At 43.1% G+C, this 12,806-nt stretch overlaps 1 protein-coding gene across 6 annotated transcripts in view; it reads left to right on the top strand.

Moving 5' to 3' along the window:
• Dcun1d3 (defective in cullin neddylation 1 domain containing 3) overlaps positions 1-12,806 on the top strand; it is a 42,647-nt gene that overhangs the window by 491 nt on the left and 29,350 nt on the right. Inside the window, 2 exon segments of one of the 6 annotated variants that reach the window (NM_001438238.1) lie at positions 88-242; positions 655-730. The gene's annotated coding sequence lies outside the window, so the exon portion shown is untranslated. 6 annotated transcript variants of the gene reach the window in all.

The following is a 12,806-nucleotide window of genomic DNA, read 5'->3' as shown; positions in this document are numbered from 1 at the left end:
CCACCGGCCGGCGGGGTTACCGGAAGTGATGATGCAGGAGGCAATGGAGGGGGCGGGGCTTCGGGGCGGCCGCCGCCGGTGGGCTGCAGATGAGGAGGAGGCGGCGGCCGCGGTGGCAGAAAAGGCGGCGGCGGCGGGGGTAGGGAGCCTGGAAACGCAAGCGGGGATGGTAGGTAGTTTGGACCCGCCGGGCCGCCGTCGTTTCCAGAAAGGGTTTGACTGGAGGAACCTCTGGAGCAGCTGTGAGTTTGGAGGGGGGGAAATTGAGGAAAAGGGGGGAGCATTCAGAGATGAAGGGGCGGGGGTTCGGTTCCTTCGAGAAAGGGGGTGGTGGTGGAAAGGGAGGAGTGCAAATCAGCGCCTTGTCTGGACTGGTCCCTCTGGAAGAAGAGGCTGTGAGGGGAGCCTGTGGCTTGTCAAGCGCAAGGCTCAGAAAACTTACCTACTGTCCCTGCCTGTCCATCGCCAGCACCCCTCAATCCCGGGTCTGGGGACCTGGGGCTGTAGATCCCCGGGGAGGGTCTGCAGACTCTGAGCTGAAAGTCCAGGGTAAGAGCCGTGAGGTAGGAGCCCAAGGGGGAGGTGGTGGGTGAATCTGCAGCTCCCTCCCTGATTTTTCTCCCCGCCCCCATCCTTCTCTGTAATCGTTAACAGCCCTGGAATTAAGGGGCTCAGACCTGAAGGCCTTTCTGTGCACCTTGGCTGTAGACGATAACCATCTGTGCCTGAGGTAATGGGGCTGGAGGTTTTGCCTATATCCTGTTTAGGAAGTGGGACGGGATGACAAATGTATTGTTTTTTCCATCCCCACCTCTTATCTTTCCTCATACACACCCCTGTTTCTACTTTAATTCTCTGTGGTTGAGTGGCAGGCTTGGTCACACTCTCCCCTTTGTGGCACTTATTACCTCGGTTACCTCTTCTGAATTTTGTGTTCCGCCTCCATCCCAGCTCCTAACTGCAAGCTTTGTAGTACTTCAGTTATGGTCTGTGTCACATTGGGGAGTACCTCACAACGCCGCCTGGCTCCCGATTATAATGAACATTTTCCTTTATGAATACTAGAATTCGAGAGCTCTTGCAAGGCATCATAAATGGCATCATAGACCAGGAATCAAGGTCTCTCGCTCTAAATACTTTATATGTGAGAAATTTACATGTTGTCAACTCTTTCCAAAAATGATTTGATGTTAGGCTAATTCTGGATTTCTGTGTTTCTCTCCACCCACACTTCATGATGCACTTCTGAGAACAGAAAACCCTGTATTACTGTTTTTGTTTCTACAGTTGGACAATAGCTCTTTTATGCCTTTCTTGATTTGTGTGTCTTATAATAAGCTTGATTTTTATCTTCTTTAGCCGATGCTTTGTGTAAGGTGGTCTTATAAGAGACATGGGATATATAGTTATGCTTTAGCAAAACACAATGCATAATGGGTATGGAAATCTGAAGAAAGACAGATTAATTGGAAAGATGTTTGTATTGTTTAAAAAACAAACAAAAAACCCACCACGAGTATAGTGCCTCTTCTATCCTGTCAGAGATTTCAGAGTGAAGTGTTAATGAATCTTGTTTTGGTGTTGGTACATTTAAAAAAATTCTCTGTTGATTATGGAACTGTCTTCTAAGAAACTTTATGCTTTAAGACATAGTGCTAGATTTTAGGGGTTCATGAAGGTGCATGTGTTGTTCTTTCATTGATTTGCTGTGCAGTATCACTAGGATTATCATAATCCTATGTTGATGTTGGGAAGAGAGTACCATCATATTTATTAGGGCCTGATAAAACAGAAGACTTAATGCCTTGATTGTACAAGTAATGATGCTTAGATGGTTTACAGAAATATAACAGAAAAGTTACTCCTAGCTAGCCTCACTTTAATTCATTTGGAACCTAGTTAGCCATTGAATGAAAAGTCCAGAATTTATTCAAACTGCTATTAAGTCCTAGCCAGACAGTACTTCAGACAGTGAGTGGACAAAGGTGAAGACAAGCAAAAGAGGTCCTTTCTCAAGGAGTTTATCAGAGTGGGAGGTGAGGACAGAGATGATAAATCAGCAAATCTGATTTTGATTGAATGCTGGAGAAAATGAGTGATAGGCTAGAATGTGTGTCTGGAATTCAGTGGAGGGAGACCTTCTGAGGTGATGCTTAAACAGAACTTTAAAGGAAAAGAAGCCAGCCATGCAAAGATGAAGGGAGCACTCTTGGAGGTTTAGGAACAGCTTGTGCAGAGACTCACTGGAATGAACTTGGCAAGTTCTAGGGACTGGGAGAAGGGAGTGGGGGTGGGGTGTGTGTTTAGGGAGTAAAAGGTTGAATGAAATAGGGTCCGAAGAGTGGAGTTGGGGCTCATATTAGGTAGACAGAAACTGAGTAAGGAGGAGAAAAATTGAAATACTCCTTTTGGTTCATTCAGCATTCCTTCCTAGAGCATTTATCATTATTTCTGCACGTTCTTTTAGACTGTTAGAGACAAAAGCAGCTCACCCAGCTGAGAGTAGCAGAGGAGGCGCAGTGGTGGCCACTTGGGCTTTGTGTTTAGAAATACGCAGGATGTTCAATTGAGGGCACACCTGTTCTAATAAAATATTTTGCTGTGTATGCATAATAAATACTCTGAACGTATGCTAGTATCCACGTCTTCCATCTTGGTGTAAACTCAAGGTTAAAGAACTGGGCATGTGTTAATAATATGTTGATCGACAGATGATCATCCAGATCTGTTTTAGTCTTTTTTTTTTTGGTTCTGTGGGCAGGCAGCATTTGTGTTGCAATAGTTCTGCACTTGCCTTGGCCTCCCAGTGAGTAATAATATTCTACTGAGAGGTAGGTTGGTACTAAAAGTTCACTCTGGATTACATTAGATAAGGACTATTGTGGGGTCCATTTCCACTCTGTTATCATCTTTGGGTTGGCATGTAATTCAGGGATGTAACCTACTTTTGCCTTTAGTTGGGAGCATTCATCTCCAGTTTAACCTTCTCTTCCACAGATTGTCCACTTGAGAGGCTCTGTCAGATGCTGCTTGGATTTGGCCCTCTTGAGCTGCATCACAATAGGCTAAATGAGAAGAGTGTTTTTCTCCCCTCTCAACCTCACAAAAGTGACTGGAGCATTCTTTGAGTGAATCAGTCTTTTGAGCTGTGCAGTTGAGAGACGTAACTGTTGCTTAGATGGTTTGTAGTAAGCCCAGTCTTAAAATGTTAAATGAAACCTTTTGTGGTTTGGTCTAGACAGTTCAGAAACAGTAGACTTGTCACTTGGTTATGTTTTAGTTCTCTTCTACTACCTGCAGGTGGCTCCTCAGAACTAACTGGGTAAAGCTTTCTGTGCTGTCCTGGGGTAAGGGAGGATGCAGCCTGTTTGAATGCAAACCGCAGATCTTAGTTTGCAGGTAAATGACTAGTGTGAACGCTTAGGACCTGGCATGTATTAAACAGCTTGGCCTTGACTTTGTGTGCTATTGCTGGGCAGACAGTGCTCTGTTTGGTGTTAAGCAGGCTACTGTCTCTCTTCATTTCAATGATTTATTACAATGCAAGTATGAAAATACTACCTAGGCTGACATTTCATCAACCAATTTGTAGACTGACTTTTGAAAGGGAATAGAGATGAGTGGGGGCTTTAGGGGTAGGGGTGTTGGGGTGTGGGGGACTTGAACATGTGGAGAAGCCCTTAAAAACTTATATTGACTGCTAATTGTATTTGGGAAATGAATCTAAATCTAAGTGAATTTGGAGTCTTGAAGTTGAGTTGATCTTTGACCTAAGGTGCCAGTCAGTTTGTTTCTTAGGGATTGGGGGGCTTTGAACACGTTCTAATTAAAGGTGAAAACCCAAGGAACCTGCTGGTGCCACTGCCCTTGGGATTGTGGGTAGTTGTTTTTCATTTCAGTAGCTGGTTTACAGTTAATCTGATTTTACTACTGTCTTGATATGTCCTCTGTAGTGAGGAGAGTTGATTGTACACTGGCTGGCAGTTGTTTTGAGGTGAAGAAGTAGTAACTGAGATCGAAACAGTGGTAATTATGTGGTAACTCCTGTTTCCCTAACTCTTGATAACTTACAATTACTTTGTGTGTCTGTTTACAGACATTCATACCAGTGTACCAGGATCAGTTCTTCCTAATGTTGGTACAGTGTACTTAGTTCTTTCCATAACAGACCAGGTTGACTAAGTTAATTTCTTTTAGTTCAAATCTAGTTTCACTAGTTCTTGTTTCTATTTTTCTGGGCAATGGAAGGTTTTATTTTCGGGGGGAGGGTCAAAAGGAGATTTGAGTTGGGATAACACCAAATAGTGATCAAACTGATTCTTTGGAGTTATGCTCTATTAAAAAAGGGGAAATGCCCAGTCTTTAAGATATATGCAGGGGTTGGGGATTTAGCTCAGTGGTAGAGCGCTTGCCTAGCAAGCACAAGGCCCTGGGTTCGGTTCCCAGCTCCAAAAAAAAGAAAAAAAAAGATATATGCAGATGAGACCTTATTTAAACACTATACATTGGAACTTGTGGCTAATGAATTCTGAGTTCGGCCTTGCCTAAGTCTTTGAGTTGTGAGTTGAATTGTTGGATTTGGGGCCGAGATACAGCATAGAAACCCAGGTTGTACAGCAGTGTAAGCATTATTTGGTAAGCATCATCATGTGTCCGTGGCCTGTCTAGTCCCTGTCCTGCCGCCTTCCCCCTCCCATTCAACCTCAGTACCTGGTAACTGGAAATAATGCTGTCACTGAGACCTTTAGATCTAGCCCAGCTCTGATGACTGACAGATCTCTAACGGGTGACGACACTCTGCAGAGAGCAGGTTTCCGGGGAGCGTTTAGCATCCTGTTGCCATTGTTGTTCTTAACGTCTGTTAGTCTAGGAGACAGTGTGTTGGGGAGATCTGCCCTGTTTTAGTGGTCATGGCATTTACTGTACTTAAAGCAGTTAATTCTACTCAATCTAGTATGGGAAGAAGCAAGAAAAACTCAGACCCCTGCAAAATAGAGTATCTAGTGTAGCTCTGACTTGGCCTGGAACCCTGTGTAGACCAGGCTCTCCTGGAACTCATGGGGATCTATCTGCCTCTACCTTCTGAGTACTGGGATTGGAAGAAAAAGCATGCACCACATGGCCACCACTATGTCCCTCCCACCTTTTGTTTTCGTTAGCTAAAATTTGAGGAGCCCTTCTGAGGCAGGAGTATGCTTGTGACAGAAATGAGGACATTTTGTTCTTTCTTACCCCAATGCATCCTTTCACCAACTAATTCTTCGAGAATCCCTTAGTGTGGCACATATAATGCAGTGGTTTGATAATGGAATGAGAGTACCCTAGTGTAGCAGAGATGGAGAATGCTTTATAGGGAAAGCTGAAGTATCCTCCAGAGTGTTTTCTGAAGGGACCCAATTACATTCAGATAAGAGTGGGGCCTTCAGTACCCTGAGTTCTTTCAGTTTTCTGAGATAAGGTCTTCATTTGTAGCTAGGCTCGCCTCAAACTCAAGTTCTCCTCTCTCATCTTCCAAAATGATGTTGGGATTATATAGTGTCACCATGCCTTGCTTCTCAGCTCTTTTATGAGTAGCGGGCATGGTTTAATAATAGCTGTGCAAAGTGCTGGATTGTATATAGTTGCTTTCCCAATGACCCCAATGACCTGCTACAGCATCTGAACAGGGAAGTCCAGTATGCTCACAGATAAAGCAACAGGAGTTGCATAAGTCATCTTTTTTATAGTAAGTGAATTCGGCCTCTATTAAGCAGTTGCCTTAGCCAGGCATACTGTCACAGTGCAATCCCTGTACTCAGGAGGCTGAGGCAGGATCGCTGCAATTTGGAGTCCAGCTTGGACGACATAGCCAGTACCAGGCCAGGTAGAACAATAAGATGACTCTATTTCAAACAAAACAAAATCATACACATCTGCCTTCAAGTCCCACACTTGGAGTTCTGTACTCTTAGTATTCAACTCAGATTGAGGCAGGAGGATCAGGAGTTTAGGGTCATCCTCAGCCACACAGAGCTTTGAGGGAACCCTGGGCTATATGAAATCCTAACACAAAAAACCAAACAGCTTTCCATTCCCTTTACACCTGCTTCATATCTAGTGGATACTGTTTAAACAAGAGGTGGAAGTCAGGATACCACCTGGGAGAAGATGCTGCAACTAGCATTGTGGGACTAGGAAACAGGATCAGGGGTAGGATAATACTCTTGGTCCCTTTAAGGAGACAGTTTTACTTACTATGATGGCGTTTTCAGGGGTGATAAAGTTAGATAGTGAATGTTCTACCCATTTTAAAGAATATCTTCATGGCTCTTGTTGATTAATTTTTATTTAAAATAACTAGTCGCTTATTTAATCATTTACTCAAAACTGTTGCTGTAGAGCTTATGCTCATGGAAAGACGTCTACTTTGGCTTCCTAACTTAAGAAGAAGTGTAAAGGTGTTTCCAGAGACATGGAGTGATTCAGGTGAAGTAGATGGAGTAGCAAGCCTTTATGTGGCCAGCACTGTAAGTAAGGAGTATTGTTGAAAGGGTATAGTGGGGAAGAACTCATCCTCAGTGTTCCAGCTGGGAAAGGCTAATAACGACTGAGGTAGGTAAGGAAAAAGCTCATAAATTGCTCACTCCTGGGAATAACATTCACTAGGAGGGAGGGGTTAGGGGCCCGGTTGCCTTACTCTAGGGAGCATCACTCACCAGGAGGGCATGGGAACCGGATCTCCATGAGAAGACATGTGTTCTTGCTGCAGAAGAGGAATCCAGTGGGTGGTGAGATTATACCCGTCTGACACGGGCTACCTGTGGGTCCTGGAGTGGTTTTTTTCTTAAAGATTTTTTTATTATCTATAAGTACACTGTAGCTGTCTTCAGATACACAAGAAGAGGGCATCTGATCTCATGACACATGGATGTGAGCCACCGTGTGGTTGCTGGGATTTGAACTGTGCTCTTAACCGCTGAGCCATCTCTCCAGCACCCCCCATCCCCTTTTTTTCTTTTTGTCATTTAGGGCTTGATGTGTTTTTTAAAAAGATTTTTTTTGTTGTTGTTTAAGACTTGAGTTTCACAAATCAGAAGCTAGTGAGATGAGAAATACAATGTGCTTGGATAGAGCAGGTAAAGAAGAAGACGCTAGGCGGGGCTTACTCTTACGGCAACATTTATTTGTGGACTCTTGAGACAATTCCTGCCTGACTTTCTCTTGGGAACTACCACAAATGTGAAGTAACAGACAAAGCTAGTAAAGAAAATTGTTATAAACTTTGTATTTCTACAACTTCTGTGTTTTCTTTGGCAGGTTCAAATAGGTTTTTAGGTCCCTCCCCCTCTGTGGTTCATTTTCATTTATATATGTGTGTCTATATAACTGTATTTTGTGTGTGTGCGTGTGTGTGTGTGTGTGTGTGTGTGTGTGTGTGTGTGTGTGTGTGTGTGTTAGGATTAACAAGTAGCTATGAATACCCGAGTGTGGGTGCTAGAACTGTACTCAGGTCCTGTGGAAGAGCAGTACATGCTTTTAACTACTGAGCCATCTTTCAGCTTTTTTTTTTTTTTTCTGAAACATTTTTATTTTATCAGGTACTTGTGGATTGCAAAGGCCCGGATTTCCTAGTGCAGAGCTGGTGACAGGCATATAGATTCTGTGATTCCATCGAGCAGTAAAGTATCTTCTGAGCATCGGTGAAGTTGGTTTTAATATGTGCATCTGTTTCTGAGTTATCGATTACATTGTTCCAACAGTTTTCTGGCAACAACTCAGTGTCCAGAAACTCAGCTCTGATGTTGCCTGGAATTAGCACAGAGCCCACATGCTAGTGACTCAGTCTTACAGGATTGCGCCACTTACATGCTAGCTGTGGCATTCACAAGTTATCTTAACTTCTTGTGGACCACAAGTTCAGGGGTTCTCACAGCCTGTCAGGTTTGGTATTATGTTAGCACAATTCATAGAACTCAAGTAATGCATGATACTTAGGACTTCAGTTTTGTTATAAAGTATGACAGCAGGAACAGTAGATACAGTCCCGTCCTGCTTCCAATAGCAGCCCCACGGGTCTCTTGTCAAGTGAAACCAAATGCTGGAGAAAATGATTTCAGGACATGTTTGTATCAAGCGGAGTGGATTCTTAATAAAGACTTTACTGTAGACTTAATACTTGGCATTGAAGGAGGGAGGGCACTTAGGAAAAAGATAATACACACCCAAGTGTGGCCACGAATTTCTCCAGTCTCCCTGAAGCCACTCCCTGTGATTTGGTGCTTTGAATTACATAGTTGTGAAATTTAAAAGTTAAATAAGAATGTTTGGTATACTCACTCCCAGCCAAGCTAAGAGCACTTGTTGCTCTTCTGGAGGACCCAGGTGTGATTGCTCCCACTTAACTCCATTTCCAAGTTATCTGATACCTTCTTTTGGCTTCTTTGGACTCTAGACACACATGTGCTCATACATGCATTCAGACAAAACACATCCATGTAAAAGAAAAAAATGGAAACAACCATTATAGAACAGGTTGAAAAAAACAATCAGGGCCGGAGGAGGGGTGGCTCAGTGCTTAGAGCAGTCAGGGGTGGAGGGGTGGCTCAGTGCTTAGAGCAGTCAGAGGTGGAGGGGTGGCTCAGTGCTTAGAGCAGTCAGGGGTGGAGGGTTGGCTCAGTGCTTAGAGCAGTCAGGTGTGGAGGGTTGGCTTAGTGCTTAGAGCAGTCAGGGCTAGAGGGGTGGCTCAATGCTTGAGAGGACTTTTGGTCCCGCAGAGAACCGGGAGTCAGTTCCCAGCACACACACAGCAGCTCACAATTGTCTGTAATTTCAATTCTGGAGATCCCATGTCCTCTTCTGACCTCCTTAGGCACATATGATATACAATATACATACTAAAATAAATTTTTAAAGGACCAGAGTCAAGACATGTTTTTACTTTAATGTGGCTTCTAATCTAGTTTGTAAGATATTTATTATTATTTTGGCTTTTTCAGGCAGGGTCTCTACATAGCCCTGGCTGTCCTAGAATTCACTATGTAGATCAGACTGGCCTCGAACTCACAGAGATACTCCTGGCTACTTATTTATTTTGGGAGTTCTTTTCTGTATTCCTTTAACTTTTATTGTCTTTCTATTTTGCCTTAATCGGTGCTGGGAATAGTTTGTATAGTGCTTATCCAACATATGTAAAGCCATGAGTTGAACCTATGCATCCCTCGGCCTCTAAACACAGGCCGATGCTTTGGTCTGTGTATTTAGTTCTCTTAGGAGACTGAGGCAGGAGGATGGCTTGAGCTCAGGTGTTGCAAACCAGCTCTGTTGATACATAGGGCAAATGAGTTGGAAGTGCAGGACCTATTGCTCTCTCTACATGTGTGCCACCATTTCTGGACTCACATCCTCTGCCCCAACAAACCAATAAACTGATTAAATATCAAAATTAATAGTGAGAAAAGAGATTTATTCAATGTAGGCACATTGGGGGAACAGAGATCTATGAAACTCATCCCCACCCACAGCCAATTGGTCCTGATGATAAGGTCAACTTTAAATAGAAGGGCAGATATGTGCACAGTGATCCCTCCTCACCCTCTTCACACTCCAGTCAAATGAAAAGCTGTAAATCTTCCCTAGCACACGTTTCTTTTCTGCCTGAACATTTTCCCTCTTGCTTCCCCTAGAGCTATAGATACCACACCCTTTAAGATTCCTAGGGGAATTCTAATTTCTTGGGGTTCAGGCAGGCCAGTCACACCACCGTTCCAGCCAGTCTCTGTGCTCACCAACTTGGAAATTCTCTGAGAATTCTGGGGTCTCATTGATGTATTGTGCTTTGGTGGTGGTAGTGGTGGTAGTGTGTGTGTGTGTGTGTGTGTGTGTGTGTGTGTGTGTGTGTGTGTGTGTGTGTGTGGTTTGTGTGTTTCCTGGCTAGTATGGCCAGAGATGCCACTCTGATCTTTGATTTAGAATTAAGATTTCATTATACAGGCGTGGTTATTGGCTCATTGTAGTTGAACTTTTCTTTCTCACTGCTAATCTCTGAGACAGTAGCACTTAAAATCAAATTCTGTGCTTATGTTTTCCTGGTGTGACTAGCCCCTCCCTTGAAAGCTCTGAGGCCCACCCTGAAATCACTCTGTAAAACTCAGGTGTGGTCCAAAGTGTCTTTCCCTGTTGTAGGATATTTGATCACACTGGGACCCCTGAGGTTGTGTTATTTACTGAAAAAAAAAAAAAACCAAAAAAACAAACAAACAAAAAAAAAACTGTTTCAAGTTGTGGTGTGCCTCAGCCCTTAGCACACACCTTTAATCCCTTTGGCTGGAATATAAACAAGCCCTTCCTACACACTCTTAATTCCATACAATGTAGTTAAGGTTAGTTCGTAGGAGAAGGCAGCCATGTTTTAAAGTGATGTCTAATTGAGTGGCAGACAAAGTGATAAGTCAGAGGAAGATTTGACAGAATGAGTCAGAGATAGGATATGCCTTACTGTCACAAGAAAAGGGGGTTACTTAAGAGAGCACCACAGAAAAGAGAGGGAAAGAGAAAGGAAAGAGGAGGTTTTACCGGGACAGTTGTACAGAGACAGATTGCAGAGAGAGAGCAAGGTAGACACATGTAAAGATAGAACAAGCCAGAGACTGGGAAGGAACCAGAGGATTAGCATAGACTGCTAACGTTGGTCTGAGGCCAAGCAGAGCAGTTCATCATCACTGGGTTAAAAGCACATGTCTAGAGCTAACACTGATCTTAAGTCTGAACTTCACTTGCCACTTGAACTTGGATGAGCTCTATTTCTCTAAGCCTCATGTCTATAATGTATAGCATGAAACTCATTACATAATTGTAAGGATTGCTAGTGCAATTATGACAACATATACTATGTGTCATAAAAGGGATTATTATTAGTTATCACTAGCTACAAGGCATACATACATAGTTAAGCTTCTCTGGATTGCAGTTCCCAAGAAGGGGTTCTATCATTCTACCTCCTTCTATAGAGTATATAAAACACTGCTAGGTGCACAGTTATCACTTGAAAATAAAACCTGCCCTCTGGGTATCTGGGAAATAAATACATGGGTAACTCTAATGGAAGCTTCCAGCTTGTTTCCAAAGCTGGCCTAAAAATTAGGTATGGAAAATCTTCTTCCTGAAATCCTATAGAAAAATGACTTTCAGCCTTCCTAACGCTGCAACCCTTAATACAGTTCCTCATGTTGTGGTGACCCCTCCCCTTACTCCTCACCATAAAATTATTTTGTTATTTCAAAACTAATTTTGCTACTGTCAGGAATAGTAGTATAAATATCTGGTATGCAGGGTATCTAATATGTGACCCCTGTGGAAGGGTCATTTGACTTCCTTAAAGGGGTTATGATCCAGCAGCAGTTTGAGAACTGCTGTTCAGAGCCTGTATTGAGTCTAGCAGTGGGGACAAAGGGCTAAAATACTGTGGGTTTAAAATTGGGAAGCTGTACCAAGGGACATTTTTATCTTTGGCCATATGCCTTGAAGTTTAGTGAGTTGGACAAGGCTTCTTGGGACTTTGGATGGAAACAGGTTTGTGTCAGCCAATCCAGATTACCTGAGAAGATCAGCTGCTAAGTACCATGTTGTGCCTGTTATTCATAGGGGAAGTGAAAGGTCCAGATCTCCTTCAGGCTCACTTCAGGTGAACTGAGGCCAGGTCTCCAAGACCCTGGTGTACATATAGTGGTTTTTTGCTAGTCTGTCCTCTGCTACTAGTTGCTGTGTCTTTGTGTAGGTCACATGCCCTCTGTGGTTGCTGTCTTTAACTGGGATGCACAGGATTCAGGGATTATTTGCTATTTTTCAAAAGTGTAGATTTGGATATAGATTTTTTAGTTCTTTAGTTTTTTTTTTTTTTTTTTACATTTATCGTGTGTGTTTGGAAGGGGGTGGTACATGTATGAAGGTCTGGAGACAACTTGAGGATGGTTGTCTCTCTTCATTTGTCAGTTCTCCTTTGTAATGTATGAAAAAGTAAGCAGCACACAACACTTCTGACTACAGAGATAACGGCGCTAAGAATGATCTAATTGTTTTTCTTTTAAAAAGACAGGTGCTGTGCCACAACCCAATAAAACCACCAAATAAATAAAGCCCAATTTCTGTGGGGCAGTAGAAGGCATATTTTGATAGGCTTGAATGAAACGCACTATATAGATAAACCAGCCTGGCTTCAAATTCACAGAAATCCACTTGCCTCTCTCTCCCAAGTCCACCACTGTGCCCAGCAGGCTGGCCAGCCTGCTTTTCTTTCTTTCTTTCTTTCTCTTTCTTCCTTCCCTTCTTTTTAACTTTTAAGAAGAGTGTCGGCTGATAAGTGGGCAGATAGAGGAATAACGGTGGATAGGATGGCTGGCTGGTAATTGAATGAACAGTGCAGAGCCACGTCTTACTTCGAGATGTTTTGACAGAATTGGCACTATAGCGCAGGTCCACGTTTGTTTGTGCAGATTTAAGCAGACTGACAAGTTTGACAGAAATACCCATAGGTAGGTTGGATGGAATTCAAAATAAAGATGTTGCCCAAATCCCAATAAGGTATTGTGTGCAATTTTAAATATCACAGATTTTAGTAAGTGGTACCCTTATTTTTAACTAGTGGAAAAGTGAAGACTGTATGTTCTTCCCACGTTTAGTAGGCCCTCACTGTTGGGATCGCTAGGTCATTCACTCCTTTGTTGGAACTCCCTAAGGTTCCAGGAGTTCAGAACACAAGGGAAGGAGAAAAGACTTGACCATGGATCTGGCACCCACATTCAAGGTATTAGAAGTCTTGGCTCTGCCTCATC

Source organism: Rattus norvegicus, chromosome 1, assembly GCF_021556685.1.
Source record: "Rattus norvegicus strain SHRSP/BbbUtx chromosome 1, alternate assembly SHRSP_T2T, whole genome shotgun sequence".
NCBI lineage: Eukaryota > Metazoa > Chordata > Mammalia > Rodentia > Muridae > Rattus > Rattus norvegicus.
Note: the sequence above shows the minus strand (reverse complement) of the source record. Positions and strands in the feature narration are given on the sequence as shown.